The sequence below is a fragment of the Hyla sarda genome, chromosome 7, assembly GCF_029499605.1.
Source record: "Hyla sarda isolate aHylSar1 chromosome 7, aHylSar1.hap1, whole genome shotgun sequence".
Lineage (NCBI taxonomy): Eukaryota > Metazoa > Chordata > Amphibia > Anura > Hylidae > Hyla > Hyla sarda.
In genome coordinates, this window is record NC_079195.1 from 78,494,809 (window position 1) to 78,513,483 (window position 18,675).

General features: G+C 42.5%; 1 protein-coding gene and 1 long non-coding RNA gene across 5 annotated transcripts in view; one reads left to right on the forward strand and one right to left on the reverse strand.

The window, feature by feature from the left end:
* LOC130281960 (uncharacterized) overlaps window positions 1-13,487 on the forward strand; it is a 75,563-nt gene extending 62,076 nt beyond the window's left edge. The window contains exon 3 of the long non-coding RNA XR_008846181.1: window positions 13,370-13,487. This is a non-coding gene — a long non-coding RNA (uncharacterized LOC130281960). The remainder of the gene's footprint in view (window positions 1-13,369) is intronic.
* Window positions 1-18,675, reverse strand: part of PLPP4 (phospholipid phosphatase 4) — a 216,043-nt gene that overhangs the window by 49,812 nt on the left and 147,556 nt on the right. The window lies entirely within an intron of this gene.

The window sequence follows — 18,675 nt, forward strand, 5'->3', positions numbered from 1 at the left end:
TCATGCGCAATGCCTGTAGGCTCATGCGTCCTTTTGAGGAGGTGACAAATCTGGTCAGTTGCACCGAAGGCACCATCAGCGACATCATACCGTTTGTTTTCTTCCTGGAGCGTGCCCTGAGAAGAGTGCTGGATCAGGCAGTAGATGAGCGTGAAGAGGAAGAGTAGTGGACACCATCACCACCAGAAACAGCCTTATCAGCATCGCTTGCTGGACCTGCGGCAACGCTGGAAGAGGATTGTGAGGAAGAGGAGTCAGAGGAGGAATGTGGCTTTGAAGAGGAGGAGGAAGACCAACCACAGCAGGCATCCCAGGGTGCTCCTTGTCACCTATCTGGTTCCCGTGGTGTTGTACGTGGCTGGGGGGAAGAAGATTATACCTTCCCTGACATCACTGAGGACGAGGAATGGGACATGAGTAGCTCGGCATCCGTCCTTGTGCAAATGGGGTCTTTCATGCTGTCGTGCCTGTTGAGGGACCCTCGTATAAAAAGGATGAAGGAGAACGACCTGTACTGGGTGTCCACGCTACTAGACCCCCGGTATAAACATAAAGTGCCTGACATGTTACCGCATTACAGCAAGGCAGAAAGGATTCAGCAGGTCCAAAATAAATCAAGAAGTATGCTGTACACAGCTTATAAGGGTAATGTCACAGCACAACAGGGATCTAACAGGGGAAGAGGTGAAAGTAATCCTCCTCCTCCTCCCACGAACACACCGGCAAGGACAGGATGCTGTACAGACATGCTGTTGATGGAGGACATGCAGAGCTTTTCAAGTCCTACGCATCGCCACAGCCCTTCGGGGTCCACCATCAGAGAACAACTTGACCGACAGGTAGCAGACTACCTGGCCTTAACCGCAGATATCGACACTCTGAGGAGCGATGAACCCCTTGACTACTGGGTGTGCCGGCTTGACCTGTGGCCTGAGCTGTCCCAATTTGCGCTCGAACTTCTGGCCTGTCCCGCTTCAAGTGTCCTGTCAGAAAGGACCTTCAGTGCAGCAGGAGGTTTTGTCACTGAGAAGTCTGGATTACCTCACCTTTCTTAAGATGAATGAGGGATGGATCCCAAAGGGACTGACACTGGGCGATACATTTGACTGAACAAGGCCTGATCAGATGAGCTGCCTTGGGCTAAAAATGGTCCACACGCTGCTGTATTTGAACTCTGAATGCCGGATAACTTGCGTGACTTATCCGCCACCAACTAGGGTTCAAGCCGCAATGTTTTAGGGCACTTTCTGCCTGGCGAAACAAACAGAAATTTTTACCAAATTTTGCAGCCAGGCGTACATGTCTAATTTTTGTGGCCTCTGCTGCTGCAGTTGTTATGGTGCTGCAATTTTTCTGGCCGCTGCTACAACTGCGGCTGCGACAATACCCAATTTTTCATCCATGTGTACATGCCTAATTTTTCTGGCCTCTGCTGCTGCACTTGTTATGGTGCTGCAATTTTTATGGCCGCTGCTACAGCTGCGACAATACCAAATTTTCCAGCCAGGTATGTATGCCTAATTTTTCTGGCCTCTGCTGCTGCACTTTTTCTGGTGCTGCAATTTTTCTGGCCACTGCTATAGAAGCGGCTGCAACAATACCAAATTTTTCAGGCATGTGTACATGCCTAATTTTTCTGGTACTCTCTGACATCTCTGTCCATTTTAGCAACCGTGGATACTAGATGTATGCTAAGGGTAACATGGTGGCTCAGAGGTTAGCACTGCTGCCTTGCAGTGCTGGGGTCTTGGGTTCAAATCCCACTATGTGCTGCCTAAAGGGGGGCTATAACTATGTGCTGACTAATATGGGGGAATCTTATGTGCTGCCTAGAGGGGAGCTCTAACTATGTGCTGACTAACATGGGGGAATCTAACTATGTGATGCCTAAAGGGGGGATCTAACTATGTGCTGTCTAAAGGGGGGAATCTAACTATGTGATGCCTAAAGGGGGGCTCTATGTGCTGCCTAAAGGGGGCTAAAGCACATTATTCCAAACCATTTAGGAATAATAGGTGATTTATGCCCTTTATGGATTAAATCAGACTCTGCATCAACTATGTAATTTTCCATGGGAGTTTTGCCATGGATCCCCCTTCTGGACGCCACAGTCCAGGTTTTAGTCCCCTTGAAACAACTTTTAAATCACTATTGTGGCCAGAAAGAGTCTCTGTGGATTTTAAAATTTGCCTGCCCATTGAAGTCAATGGCGGTTCGCCCGGTTCGCGAACATTTGCGGAAGCTCGCGTACGCGGTTCACGAAACGAAAATGTTATGTTCGCGACATCACTAGTGACACTATTGCTAACTACTGCTACAACAACAAGGGTGCACCTAGCCTTTCTGATGCTTGAGGTAAAAAGATTTCACTAGGTGTTGAAATCATTCTGCAGGAATATTGGCTCATGTGAACAGAATCGCTTCTTTTGGTTTCTGTACATTAGAAGGAGGTACTGACATGCTCTGATCAGCTAGTTGTGGTGAGGGTGTTGGAAGGGCAGATGTTGTTAACCCTTAGGGCAGATGGTATTATCCTTAGTGTTCGTGATGTCAGGGCGTGGTTATCCTCTACCTCGGGACATCACAATGACACATGCGCAGATGACCCTTCTGAGCGAGGACGAACTGCGCATGCGCCCATCACGGGATCCGATTCGCCGAAAGCAGCCCAATCCGCTTAGAAGAAGCTGAAAGTAAGGAGGTGCGCGCTGATGACGCCAGAGGATTCAGTCGTGCGGGAGGCGGGCATGTACGGAGCGAGGGGCGGGCAGGCCGGCCTCCCACACACCACCCTCCACTGTGACGTCCCGATGGCAAGATGGTGGCGGAAGAAAAAAAAAAAGTGGTCGAGGCAAGGCAGGAAGCAAATGAAGAAACCAGCTTCCGGGTCTGGAACCAAGGTAAGAAAAACACCACATACAGTACCGTGAGCAACCGGAAAAAAAGCCATAATAACATATAGCCACAGTACTAACTAACTGCCACAAGTAGGTTAAGGCAGTGGAGAACCCCTTTAAAGGAATTATTCGTGTGAAACATCTTATCCCCTATCCAAAGGATAGGGGATAAGGTGTTAGATCGCGGGGATCCCGCCTCTGGGGACACCCGCGATCTCTGGGCCAGTAGTGGCGGTGTCCGGGACACGGAAGCTTGGAGCTACCTTGTTTGTGACATCACTCCACGCCCCCTCCATTCATGTCTATGGGAGAGGGTGTGACGGCTGGTACATAGCTGTCACGCCTCCTCCCATAGACGTGAATAGAGGGGGTATGGCGGCTTGCATCGCCAGTCATTGGGCATGGATCGGAGTTCATTCTGTGCACCGAATGACAGGGGTGCCCAGCGGCGGGACCCCAGCGATCTAACATCTTATCCCCTATCCAAAGGTGTTTCCAGCAGAGTACCCCTTTAAGATATTACACAAGCTATTTGACATTCTCAAATTTGAGTAGTGGGACCCCAACAGCTGGACAACCAGGAGCTACCTGCCAAAAACTAACACTGTTCATTATAAGATGCAGTGGAATAGCTATAGTGGGAGTAACATGTTTACCAGGGCTTGTTGTCTGATGGCACATATACATTTCATATTATACGGCTTTAGTAGACCCAATGTAAACAATCACTATAGACAAGATTTTGCAATAAAAATTGTGCCAAAAGTAACTTTGTTATATACAAAACTTTTTTTTCCTAAACATCACTAACCCAAAAGTCAGTCTTAGACCACGGGCTCGGAACGAAGTTGTTATTATTGCATAATGTTTTGTGAATCCTTTTTCTGCACAGTTATGATTTATACAAGATGATTTATATAAGGTTAGATAGACCTTGCTTTGATATATACTCCCCATGGTATCCACGTATCACTTGGCACATTTTTTATTATTACACCCATTGTGAGCTTCAAAGATATAAGGCAAGTGGAGAAAGCGTGTTTAATAATTAATATCTTCCTCATGTGGAGCTCTGACAGCATAATGTAATAATAGAGAAGTAAGAAATCCCTGCCCTCTGGTGCTGCAGTGGCTATTCCGCAAGAACATGGTGTGCGCTGGAGTCATGAGATGTAATTCTGTTTTACATGCATTCTGTATAGGATGCACTCTTTGCAGAAGACTTTCATTTCTTTTACAGTTTAAAGTTAGCATACCAAGGTATACTTGCCTTGCAGCTGCCAAAAAGACACTTTCTTGGCATCTGTGGGGTAAAATGAGGCTTACTAGCATGCTTATCATATGCATTGGAAGCTTTTCCTTTACATATTCTGACTAAAATGTGATTTGAACATAGTGTAGCAGTGTTCCAAAAAACTGATTAAGGTAGATTACTGGCAAACTGCAAATAGGAATATATGGAGGCTTAACAGAATAGATGTTTTGGCTTACAAAATGTAAAAAAAAAAAAAAAAAAATGTTTGGATTGAAAGACTGATTCAAAACATCTGTGACTTTAAAGGGCTTCTCTGCCCCTAGACACCTGACATAAGATGGCTGATCACAGGGGTTCCGCCGCTAGGGCCCCCCACAATCTCAACTGTGGCACCCCAGACATCTGGTGCACGGATGACTGGTCATGCCGGATGACTGGCAATGCGGGGAGGAGGCTCGTGAAATCACGGTCACGCCCTGCTCGTGATGTCATGGCTATGCCCCTTCAAGGCAAGTCTATCGGAGGGGGTGTGGCGGTCATCACACCCCCTCCCATAGACTTGGATAGGGGATAAGATGTCTAGGGGCGGGGTACCCCTTTAAGGCAAACATTTGCTCAGTCCTGTATTCCAGATCACTTTGACATGCTCTCCCTGCTGCCATCTTCTGTTTGTGTTAAACAAAGCAAGAGCAGGACAAAGAATGGTTTGGCAATCTTCTGGGCACCATTTAAAGTTTTTCACCTTTGACCTGCCTCCTATTTTCTAACATCTCCCAGCAACTGTATTACCACGATTATCAAGAGAAAGAGCCTAGACCATAGGTATAGCTATATGCAGTAACATGAAGACACATGTGACGCAGCTAAAGGTGAATTAATACATCCAGAGCTACATCTGTTCTGAGGTGAGATGTGCATCTCACCTCAGGCGGGCAGATTGCAGAGTGCAGCAGTGCACAGCCCTTTATGCATCTATGTGTGGTGGAAAGAACAGTCACCTCCACATACACTGATGAGAGACAGCTAAATAGAAATTCTACTTACAGAATTATTTTATTCTATCCCAATAGAGCTTCTGGCGAGACATGGAAACTCACAGCAAAATTTGATTTTTGCCCCCACATAAGTACACCCCAACAACCAGGGCAGCATATTTTATACACATTGGCTGCAGGTTAGATTTTTCAGGACAGCCTCTGGGATGAAAACAGGGCGAAAGAAAAGGTAGGGCTGAGAAGTTCCCTCCTATTTCAAACATTTAGGCTTAATAAAGGTGAAAAAAGTTATCTATCTTCCACTGAAAAATAGGTACCCATATAATTCTCTTATATTTGGGTTCTCCATAAATTGCCATTTTTATGGATACATAACCACCTAGTGTGTAGGGCAACTGAGTTTTATCCATCTGGTAAAGTTCTTAAATAATCTGGAAAAACTTGCCTTGTGTGGGCTTATTTTTAAGGGGGCACGGTGAGGAGCCCAACTGTATATGACAGAAGCTGCAGGTATACCTCCCCTGATCCATATATAACAGTTGTAGATACGGTATTAGCTAAAGCGGGCTGGAATAGGCATGTCGTTCATCCTCTAGACAGCAACAGCTTGGTTCCTTTCTGACTGCAGAGGCGCTGACTTGTCACCTAGGCACGTAGCTTCACAGCTGTGTTACCTGCCACAAATAGACAACTGTTCACACTTATCCCAAAGCCTTCCAGACCCAGTGACACCAAGCTCAGCTGGATTGTTACCACCTTTGAATGTGTCCCCAGTCCATGTATCTACTGCACACATTTTACATACACATAAAATAAAATATTAAGACATTCATATTTTGATAATAGGTCACCTATATTCCCATAGTTATTCTTTTGGTCAGGCCATAAGACCGAACAATGATTATATATCACTAAATACGAGGTCCTCTTTACTGAACCTGGTGACTCCTATTGATTTGTGATGTTCCACAGTAATGTAATGAAGCTCTTTCTTGGGTGTTACATAACATATAAAATTTGTCTCAATTATTTTCCCTTTCTATTTCACAAAGATACTTTGGCAAGCATTACTCTGCTAAACTGTGAATGGTTAGTCAGTTATCATTATCATGGAACAGATGTAAGTGTACTGTTAGTTCACCCATTGATAAAACAGAATGCATTAGGGAATAATATGATAATTAGGCTTTAAATCCACTTTCTGAAATCTAGAAACAATATAACACTCTACACCCTGCTGCTTTACATTGATACAGATCACGCAATCTTCTCCATGTTCTGGTCCATGTTATTAACCCCTTCCCTCAAATGGATGTATTTTTATGTCCACTGTGGCTCCCACGGTATGACGCGTGCTCAGCAGGTAAGCATGCATCATACCGATTGGGTTCCGGTTGCTATCAGCAACCAGGACCAGCAGCTAATACCAGACATTGCCAATCGGGCTGATATCCGGTATTAACCCATTAGTTGATTGTGGCGTCTAAAACGGGATATTGATGTTGCTGATTAGCTCAGTGGGCTGTTCGGGACTGCCGCGGTGAAATCGTTTGCTCCAAGCCTGAGATCTTGGCTGGAGCAATTGAGCACAGATTACACTGATCAATGCTATGCTATGGTATAGCATTGTTCAGTGTATGCAATCAAATGATTGCATGTAATAGTCCCCTATTGGGGCTAAAAAACTATGAAAATATAATGTTAAAAAACCACAATGTCAATGGCGTACACATAAAAAAATTCAAAATTCAAATTGCCTATTTTTGGTCACTTTGTATACCCTAAAAAAATGTATAAAGAGATTAAAAAGTCTCATCAAAACAAAAATGGTACTGATAAAAACTGCAGATCACGGCACAAAAAATGAGCCCTCATACTGCCCCATATATGGGAAAATTAAAAAGTTATAGGGGTCAGAATATGACAATTTTAAACATACAAATTTTGGTGCATGTAGTTATAATTTTTTTTTACGTAGCAAAATAAAATAAAACCTATATAAATTAGGTATCCTTGTAACCGTGTGGACCTTCAGAATAAAGATATGTGTCATTTGTACTGAAAAGCGCACTGCGTAGAATCGAAAGCCCCCAAAATTTACAAAATGGCACTTTTTTTAAATTTTGTCCCACAAATATTTTTTTTCTGGTTTCGCAATATATTTTGTGGTGAAAGGATTAATGGTATTACAAAGTAAAATTGGTGCCGCAAAAAACAAGCCCTCATAGGGCTCTTTAGATGGAAAATTGAAAGTGTTATGATTTTTAGAATGTGAGGAGGAAAAAACAAAAGTGCAAAAATAAAAAATGGCCGGAGAGGGAAGGGGTTAATGACCTCCTGTGACTGTGACTATACTGTCTATACATGTGAGCAACAGTCTTGTTTTTGTATATTTCCTGTACAAACCACTGGCTAGAACATGAAGGCGCCACTTGGTTATCACATTTCATTTTGTGATTTAGGTGACATTTGCATTATTTCCAGTGGTGACTTCCAAGTTCGAGGTAAGGGTGAATTTAGCCCTCTCACTGCAGTTATTGAACCTACGAGAGTCCTCTTTATTGTCCCTTCTCTTTATTTCAGAGAGTGGGACCAGAACTAGGCTGTTTTCCAGCAGTACTCACAAAGGAATTCCTTTCCCTTCTCTGGCCAATCACATGTCAGCACCTATTCCTCTCTGCTATGTCATGATAAAGTGCTGAAAAAAAGTGCAAAAAGTGCACTGAACTGAACAGCTGCACTGTGCTAGTGGATGATTTATGTAGTATACTACTATAGATGGCATTTGGGAGGAAGTGAGTAATTGATGCAGTGGGTTTGCAAGATGATATGTGAGCAGAAAGGAAACAGCAACAGTATTACAGCAAGAAAGGGTCTACATTACAAAAGCAGCCCACATCTTAGCAGTGAACTGCTGCTGACTAAAGGGATTGGCAAAATGGGCTACATTCAAGTATTTACACAAGGGACAGTTACCCAGAACTTAATGGTGATAAGACATGAGAAGGAAGTCTTGATATACCTTTCAGATAAAGTGTGGTGCCTCTGGAGGAGACAGACAGACTCATCTTGCATGTACACAGTCCATGCTCTTTCCTGCACATAACAAAGGCTAATCCCTATCCACACTTCCTGTGTTCTGTCTTGGTCTCTCTGTTACTAGAGGGAATTCCCTTAACAACAGGCTATGGACAGCACCTTGCAGGGAAGTGAGACACCTAGTGGCCAAGACTTTTGAGCTTTTTTCTGGGATAAGGTGTCATAGAAGTAATTAAGTTATTTACCAATGTTAGAAATCGAATAGGTTATGTTTATTCGTTTTGGATAACATTTTCGGTTCGGTAATATTTTAGATTTTTCAAATACATTCGGTATTCGGGTTTTTATTTTCTTTCGGATACATTTGGTATTCGGGTACATTCGGGTAGATCTTTTTATTCTTTTATGGACTTTAGCAATGCTAAAAAATTATGGAGATACCTTTTTTATTAAAATTTCGTAGGGTACCATAAAAAAAAAATTATAAAAAAGATACAGTAGTGATGGAAAAAACTGTATCTAACGGAATGTATCTTTTTTATTATGAAATGTTTATTAATTTTTAAACAGGGATCAATTTATGTGAGCGGGTAAAGCACTAAAAATGTAGCCGACAATAAGAAAAATGTAGTGTGTGCGTGTTTTCAAATTTATTTTTTTTTAACATTTTTTAGGTAGTACTACTACTCCCAGCATGGAACACAATGTTCCATGATGGGAGTAGTAGTTACCTATACTAATTGACAGATCGCTGGGTCCCTTGCGATCCTCTTGTGTAATGTATAGATGCGGCAGCCGCTCTTCTATGGTCCCCTGAACTGACATATATATACACATATTCATATTTCTTGCAGAGCTGTGATTGGCCAGATGGTTCCAGCCAATCACAGCTCTCTGTGAGAAATCGGAATGGGTATATATACAGCAGTGCAGGGGACCAGAGAAGAGAGGCCGCTGCATCTATACATTATACAGGAGCATCACAGCGGGTGTCAGGAGTGATACCCGCAGTGATCTTTCCTTAACTACAAGTACTACCACTCCCAACATTGAGTACACTCTGCTCCATGCTGGGAGCTGTAGTACCTGCATTAATAGACAGATCACAGCGTATGTCACTCCTCCTGACACCCGCTGCGATCCTCCTGATGTGAATGTCATGATCAGCTGTTCTCAAGGCTACAGAGTCGGGAGAACAGCTGACGCTGAGCCGTAGGTATACATCATGTACCTACTGCCCAGTGCCCAGCAAGAACTTACAGTGAGCCTGCAATGTGTATACAGTATACACATTGCTGGCTCACTTAACCCCTTGCTGAGCTGTGCGCTATGTGCAAGCCCAGCAAGGAAAGAGTTAACTTACACTGCTGGACATTGTAGGTTAACCCTTTGGGCTGTATATAGTGTATACAGAAGACGAAGTCCGCTTACTTCCCTCGAGCAGGTCCGTGTAGCTCCACCCCCTAGTGATGACGTAATTAGGGGGTGGAGCTACATACGGGAATCAGGCTAGTCTGAAACTCTGTTCACATTGTCCGTTTTGGATAATGCGAACAGACCCTTCTGCCAGTGTCTACCCAAACAGGGAGACTCCAGCTGTTGCTTAACTACAACTCCCAGCATGCCCAGACAGCGAAAGGCTGTCTGGGCATGCTGGGAGTTGTAGCTTTGCACCAATTGGTGGCTCCTTGTTTGGGTAAACATTGCATCATGGGTGCTCTCCCCAGCGGACAGTGCCAAAAATGTCATAACCAATTTTTTGTGCTTTTTTTCTTCTCGTTTCAGATCCGTGTATGCAGAAGATTAAGGCGGATTCGATGGATTACGGCGGATTCATTTTTTTCTTTTAATAAAATGGTTAACGAGGGCTGTGGGGGAGTGTTTTTTAAAATAAAATAATTTTTCCAATGTGTTTTTTTTTTTATAAAATTTTCAGGCTTAGTAGTGGAAGCCGATCTTATTAAATAAATTTAAAAAAAAAAGCATAGGGTTCCCCGTATTTTCATTCTCAGCACAATACCAACCAAACAGCAACAACCTGACGTTACCAGGGTGGGCGAGGACCATTGTTACTGGCCCTCCCCAGCCTAAATAACGCCGGGCCTGTTGGTACCAGCTCTTCCCAGCACCCCTGTGGCGGTGGGTACCGGGGTAATAATTGGGGGTTAGCGCTAAGCCCTGGCTTAGTAATGGATTCCGTCAATAAGACTGGCTTCCACTACTAACCCTGAAAATTCAATAAAAAAAAAAACACAATACATTGGAAATTTTTTTTTATTTAAAAAATACTCCCCCACAGCCCTCGTTAACCATTTTATTAAAAGAAAAAAAATTAATCCGCCGTAATCCATCGAATCCGCCGTAATCCTCTGCATACACGGATCTGAAACGAGAAGAAAAAAAACACAAAAAATTGGTTATGACATTTTTGGCGCTGTCCGCTGGAGAGAGCACCCATGATGTAATGTCTACCCAAACAGGGAGCCACCAATTGGTGCAAAACTACAACTCCCAGCATGCCCAGACAGCCTTTGGCTGTCTGGGCATGCTGGGAGATGTAGTTTAGCAACAGCTGAAGTCTCCCTGTCTGGGTAGACACTGGCAGAAGGGTCTGTTCCCATTATCCAAAACGGACAATGTGAACAGAGCTTCAGAATAGCCTGAATCCCGTCTGTAGCTCCGCCCCCTAATTACGTCATCACTAGGGGGCAGAGCTACACGGACCTGCTCGAGGGAAGTAATCGGACTTTGTCTTCTGTATACACAATATACAGCTATTGACAGATAGCTGTATATAGTGTATACCGCCCAAAGGGTTAACCTACACTGTCCAGCAGTGTAAGTTAACTCTTTCCTTGCTGGGCTTGCGCATAGCGCAAAGCTCAGTAAGGGGTTAAGTGAGCCAGCAATGTGTGTACTGTATACACATTGCAGGCTCACTATAAATTCTTGCTGAGCAGTAGATATACGATGTATACCTACGGCTCAGCATCAGCTATTCTCCCGGCTCTGTAGCCTTGAGAACAGCTGATCCCGACATTCACATCAGGAGGATCGCAGCGGGTGTCAGGAGGAGTGACATCCGCTGTGATCTGTCCCTTACTGCAGGTACTACTACTCCCAACATGGAGTACACTCTGCTCCATGCTGGGAGCTGTAGTACCTGCATTAATAGACATATCACAGTGAGTGTAACTTCCGACAACCGCTGCGATCTGTCTATTAATGCAGGTACTACAGCTCCCAGCATGGAGCAGAGTGTACTCCATGTTGGGAGTAGTAGTACTTGTAGTTAAGGAAAGATCACTGTGGGTATCACTCCTGACACCCGCTGTGATGCTCCTGTATAATGTATGGATGCGGCGGCCGCTCTTCTATGGTCCCCTGCACGGCCGTATATATACACATATTCCTATTTCTCACAGAGAGCTGTGGTTGGCTGGAACCATCTGGCCAATCACAGCTCTGCGGGAAATATGAATAGGTGTATATATACATCAGTGCAAGGGACCATAGAAGAGCGTCCGCCGCATCTATACATTATGCAAGAGGATCGCAAGGGACCCTGGCGATCTGTCAATTAGTACAGGTAACTACTACTCCCATCATGGAAGAGTGTGTTCCATGCTGGGAGTAGTAGTAATACCTAAAAATAAAAAATAAAAAGTGAAAAACACGCACACAATACATTTTTATTATTGTCGGCTACACTTTTAGTGCTTTACCCGCTCACATAAATTGATCCCTGTTTAAAAATTTATAAACATTTCATAATAAAAAAGATACATTTTGTTAGATACAATTCTTTCCATCACCACTGTATCTTTTTTATTATTATTTTTTATTAGAATGAATTCTTTATGTTTGTTTACGGATAACGAATGCATTTGTTATTTACCGCATGCATTCGGTAAATAACGGTAAATAAATTGATATATTAGACATTCGTGCCTAAACGAATTGCACATGTCTAGTAAAAATTATTGCAATAAAAAACCCGCTCCAAACACGTCAATGGGGCTGCTTCTGCAGAATATGCATGGACTGGGGTGGTCCTTACAAGCACACCATGTATTATGGATCATATGTGCGGATGGTTAGAACAGGACATGGACTTTTCATTTACCTATCCTCTTCCCCTTTTTTCTTTATATTTGCTGGTGTTTTAATCCTCTCTGTCCCTGTTGTGTTTTGGTTTGGCCCTAAACTGGCCAATCAGACTATGCTCTGCCCCTTTCCATTGGAAGTCTCCATCTCATCTTTGTGCCTTCTTTTCCTGCATCCTGGAGGCTAGTTGTGGAAGCTTTCAAGGGAACATGGTGGGAAGGTCCATTCAGATAAAGGGCCATTCAGAGACATTTTTGCAAGAAATGTGCAACAGGGGAAGATTTCCAAAAAGATGACAGCGGGGGATGTGCAGAATAATATCCCTGAGGAAAATTAAATTCTAGTCCAGCCTCAGATGAAACATTTATAGGTCCAAAGTTAAAGGGGTACTCCGCTGTAAACATCTTATCCCTTATCCAAAGGATAGGGGATAAGATGTTAGATCGAGGGTGTCCTGCCGCTGGGGACTTCCGCAATCTCCTCTGCAGCACCCTTGTCATTTGGTGCACAGAGCGAACTCTGCTCCGTGCCCGATGACTGGTGTTGCCGTCCGCCACTCCCCCTCCATTCATGTCTATAGGAAGAGGCCCCTCCCATAGACATGAATTGAGAGGCGTGGCGTGATGTCATGAATGTGGAAGCTGGAAGTTTACGTGTTCTGGATGCCGTCACTGCCAGGCCGGAGATCGCCTATCCTTTGTTAAATTTTATCCCCTATCCTTTGTAAAAATTTAGATAACACTGCTTAGATTTGTTGATAAAAATTATGATAAAATCCAATTTTTTCTAATAATTTGGCCTTATGCAAAAACTCCATAAATTTGCTCAGGCCTTAGCAATGTTTCAGTTAATTTGACAGGTATTTTTCTGATAAGTCTCTGTCACCCAGAAATAAATGTCCGTCTTGGTAAATATTAACCAACTTGCATTAATGTCAAATAAAGTGGTAACAGCCCCTCCTGTAGGAAAAGTTCAGGTTTAATTAGAACATGTAAGAGGTGGAAAGCGGATCCCATTTATCTTCTGTTCCATTGCTGGAGTAATCTACTAAAAATGTAGCTGTTCCATCTCCCCAGACATCCGCTGCAGCCGGCAATACAGCAAGTCATTCATCATCGTGCTCCCACAGCTCCCAAGTGACTCCTTAAAGCCTGCGGGAAATGTTTACAGGTCCAGACAAGATGCAGCTCCAACTACTGTCATATGTCTATGAATATATTGCATTGTGCTATAACACTAAAATACAGGTGTTTAGGAAACACATTATTGCTTCCATGGCAATTGACTGTTTTGTATTTTAATGTACATCTATTCCATTGACTCGGATTAATTGCCTAACTAATATTTTTGCATATTAAACATCATATACTGGAATCCGGCTATTTAAAGGGGTAGGCTGGAAAAATAAATAAATATATTTTTTAAGCTGCTCAAGGTTTCAAAGTACAAACAAAAAACCTTGTCTCACCTTTTGCTGATCCCCCACTTGTGCTATGCTGAGGTGCTAGACCCCGCTGCCAACACATTCTGTTTTCTGTCCAGACTCATAAGAGGAGCCGGCTCAGCCAATCACTGGCCCCATGATAACCCACCTAACCAGTGACTGGATAAGAGGGCACTTCCTATGTGTTAGAATGGAGAAATATAAAACCCTGACAGCGGGGACCTGCACCATCTGAATTGCAATTACAGAGGAGGCTATTTTGCAATTAAGATGTCTGATTGCGGAGGTCCCTGGGACTCGCTGTAATGTCCCTGCAGCACCCGTTGTTCGTTTAGAATGCCAGCTGCGGCACCGGAGGCTCGTGACATTACGGCCATGCCCTCTATATGCAAGTCTATGGGAGGGGGCATGGCAGCCGTCATACCTCCTCCCATAAACTTGCATTGAGAGGGAGGGTGTGACGTCACGAGCAGGGCATGGCCGTGACGTCAGTGTCACATCGCGAGTCATCAGGCACAGAGCGAAGTTTGCTCAGTGCACCGGATGACTGCAGTGCTGCAGCAGAGATCGCCAGGGATCAAACATTGCGGGGGCTCAGACATCGCGGGAGATAGCTATCAGACATCTTGTCCCCTATCCTTTGGATAGGGGATAAGATGTCTAGGGGTGGAGTACCACTTTAAGCAGTTTTAAAAATAGAATATATTTCTCTGCAATAAGCCTTTTACCATTGTAATTTGTCAGAAGTTAGATCTGACAAATCACAATCTTAAAGGGGTATTCCAAAGAAAGATAATTTACTTTTAAAACTGTTTTTTTCTGCAACATTTACAGTAGCAACAAAATGAATGAGCATCGGAAAAAATCTTATCCATGCACTGCAGAGAAATATCTGCACAAAATCTGTGAAGAAATTGAACTGCGGTTGGGATTTCAAACCTGCAGAATATCAACTTTGGTGTCGGAAGAGCAGTTTCTAACAGACTTTCCCTGCTGAATCCATTGGGTCAGACAAAGTCAACAATACATCAGAAGTGTTGCAAATTAGGCTGTGGAAAGGTTGCAGATTATGCAAAATCTGCAAGAGCTGATATTTAAACACGATTTTCTTTATCAATTTAAAGTCACACAATCTGCAAAAATCAGCATTCAGTTACAAAAACATGCAACAAATAGGTACAGTTAGGTGAGGATTTGGTTTGTGACTACTGTGGATTTTCCATTATGCTATACAAGTGGTGGACATACAGTCTCATATACACTATCACATTGGCAACTGGACCCCTCTGTTGTTGGTGTCTGCCCTTGAATATTTATTTCTGCTTGCGGTCATTCGGTAGCAGCAGTAACTTTCAAGTTACACTGAGATGGGTTCATTTCTGAGCAAAGTTGGCATGAGGAGACTTATAGGCCATGCAATAGTCCACTAGGAAAAAATATGCAAAGTAGATCTCCTCCCAAAGGAAAGAAGCTTAGTCTCTGGTACCTCCCATTGGTGAGTCATTGCCTAACCCTTTAACCCCTTAACGACACAGGTCATAAATGTACGTCCTGGTGTGCTGGTACTTAACGCACCAGGACGTACATTTACGTCCTGTACATGACTGCGAGCACCGGAGTGGTGCTTGCATCATGTACGGCAGGTACCGGCTGCTATCAGCAGCCAGGGACCCACCGGTATTGGCAGACATCAGCGATCGTGCTGATGTGCTCCATTAACCCCTCAGATGCCGTGATCAAGACAGATTACAGCATCTGCGGCAGTGCGGTCGGTAAAATGGATGATTGGATCGCCCGTGGCGCTGCCGCGGGAATCCTGTCATCAATGCTGGCGGACGGAGGTCCCCTAACCGGCCTCCGTTCCATCTCCAGGGGGTCTTCTGCTCTGATCTGAGATCGACCAGACCCGATAAGAAGATCACCGATAACACTGATCAGTGCTATACCCTATGCATAGCACTGAACAGTATTGGTAATCAAATAATTGCTATAAATAGTTCCCTATGGGGACTATTAAAGTGTAAAAAAATAAAATAAAAATGTAACAAAAAAATAATAATTTAAATTTGAAAAATCCCCCTCCCCAATAGAAATTTAAATCGGCCCTTTTTCCCATTTTACCCCCAGAAAGTGTAAATTAAATACATTAATAAACATATTTGGTATTGCGTGTGTAAATGTCCATACTATCAAAATATAATGTTATTGATCCCGTACAGTGAACGGCGTAAACGTAAAAAAAAAAAAAATGAAATCAAAGTTTCATATATGCACATGTGGTATCAATAACAAGTACATATCATGGTGCAAAAAATTAGCCCTCATACCACTGCTTACACGGAAAAATGTAAAAGTTATAGGTCGTCAAAATAGAGTGATTTTAAACGCACTAATTTGGTTAAAAAGTTTTTTTTTTTTTTAAGTGGTACAATAATAGAAAACTATGTAATTATGGGTATCATTTTAATCATATTGACCCACATAATAAAGAGAACATCTAATTTTTACTGTAAATTGTACAGCATGAAAACGAAACCTTCCAAAATTTGCAAAATTTTGGTTTTCTTTTCAATTTCCCCACACAAATAGTATTTTTTACATTTTGCCATTCATTTTATGGTAAAATGTGTAATGTCATTACAAAGTTCAACTGGTTGCACAAAAAAACAAGCCCTCATACTCGTCTATGGATCAAAATATAAAAAGAGTTATGATTTTTAGAAGGCAAGGAGGAAAAAAAGAAAATGCAAAAATAAAATTGGCTGCGTTCTTAAGGGGTTAAAGAGCCTTAAAACATGACTGCGGATTATTAGTCAAGCTAGAATCTCCTTCAGAAGGAAGAGGTACCCATCTGTAGAAAGCATTGTTCGGTACTCATTTTGACGAATCTCATGCTTTAATCATTACCTCTATGTTCACACAGTGTATTTTGATGCTTATTGTGAGACTCACAAAAACAGCTACTTTTACAAGCAAAATGAATCATACTTTAGTCGTGGGATCCATGGTGTTCTAGTAATGACCCTGTCTGCAGCTCTTGATTTGATGAATTTTATAAATTGTGAGACAGTATATAAGGCTGCAGAGACTGTCATTCTATGTCAGAAGTAGAACAATTTAAAGAGTAGCTTCTTACTTTCTTCCATTAGTAAACGATTCTGCCCAGTTCCTCCAACAACTGGGCAGAATACAATGGGGATCAAAAGTTTGGGCACCCCAGGTAAAAATTTGTATTAATGTGCATAAAGAAGCCAAGGAAAAATGGAAAAATCTCCAAAAGGCATCAAATTACAGATTAGACATTCTTATAATATGTCAACAAAAGTTAGATTTTATTTCCATCATTTACACTTTCAAAAGAACAGAAAACAAAAAAATGGCATCTGCAAAAGTTTGGGCACCCTGCAGAATTTATAGCATGCACTGCCCCCTTTGCAAAGCTGAGACCTGCCAGTGTCATGGATTGTTCTCAATCATCATTTGGGAAGACCAGGTGATGTAAATCTCAAAGGTTTTAAAAGCCCAGACTCATCTGACCTTGCCCCAACAATCAGCACCATGGGTTCTTCTAAGCAGTTGTCTAGAAATCTGAAACTGAAAATAGTTGACACTCACAAAGCTGGAGAAGGCTATCAGAAGATAGCAAAATGTTTTCAGATGTCAATATCCTCTGTTTGGAATGTAATTAAGAAATGGCAGTCATCAGGAACAGTGGAAGTTAAAGCAAGATCTAGAAGACCCAAAAAAATATCAGACAGAACAGCACGCAGGATTGTGAGAAAACAATTCAAAACCCACGTTTGACTGCACAATCCCTCCAGAAAGATCTGGCAGACACTGGAGTTGTGGTACACTATTCCGCTATAAAGAGATACTTGTACAAATATGGTCTTCATGGAAGAGTCATCAGAAGAAAACCTCTTCTACGTCCTCACCACAAAAATCAGCGTTTGAACTTATAGACACGCCTGATGCATTTTGGAAACAAGTTCTGTGGACCGATGAGGTTAAAAATGAATTTTTGGCCAGAATGAGCAAAGGTACATTTGGAGAAGAAGGGGAACAGAATTTAAAGGGGTTATCCAGGAAAAAAAAAAATTTTTTATATATCAACTGGCTCCAGAAAGTTAAACAGATTTTTAAATTACTTCTATTAAAAAAATCTTAATCCTTTCAGTACTTATGAGCTTCTGAAGTTAAGGTTGTTCTTTTCTGTCTAAGGGCTCTCTGATGACAAGTGTCTCGGGAACCGCCCAGTTTAGAAGAGGTTTGATGTGGGGATTTGCTTCTAAACTGGGCGGTTCCCGAGACACGTGTCATCAGAGAGCCCTTAGACAGAAAAGAACAACCTTAACTTCAGAAGCTCATAAATACTGAAAGGATTACGCTTTTTTAATAGAATTTGCAAATCTGTTTAACTTTCTGGAGCCAGTTGATATATAAAACAAAGTTTTTTCCTGGATAACCCCTTTAATGAAAAGAACCTCTGTCCAACTGTTAAGCATGGGTGTGGATCAATCATGCTTTGGGGTTGTATTGCAGCCAGTGGCACAGGGAACATCTCACGAGTAGAAGGAAAAATGGCTTCAATAAAATGTCAACAAATTTTGGATGCTAACTTGATGCCATCTGTGAAAAAGCTGAAGTTAAAGAGAGGATGGCTTCTACAAATGGATTATGATCCTAAACACACCTCGAAATCCACGGGGGATTACATCAAAACTGAAGGTTTTGCCATGGCCTTCACAATCTCCTGACCTCAACATAAATAAAAATCTATGGATAGACCTTAAAAGAGCAGTGCGTGATAGACAGCCCAGAAATCTCAAAGAACTGGAATACTTTTGTAAGGAAGAATGGGCAAAGATACCTCAAACAAGAATTGAAAGACTCTTGGCTGGCTACAAAAAGCGTTTACAAGCCGTGATACTTGCCAAA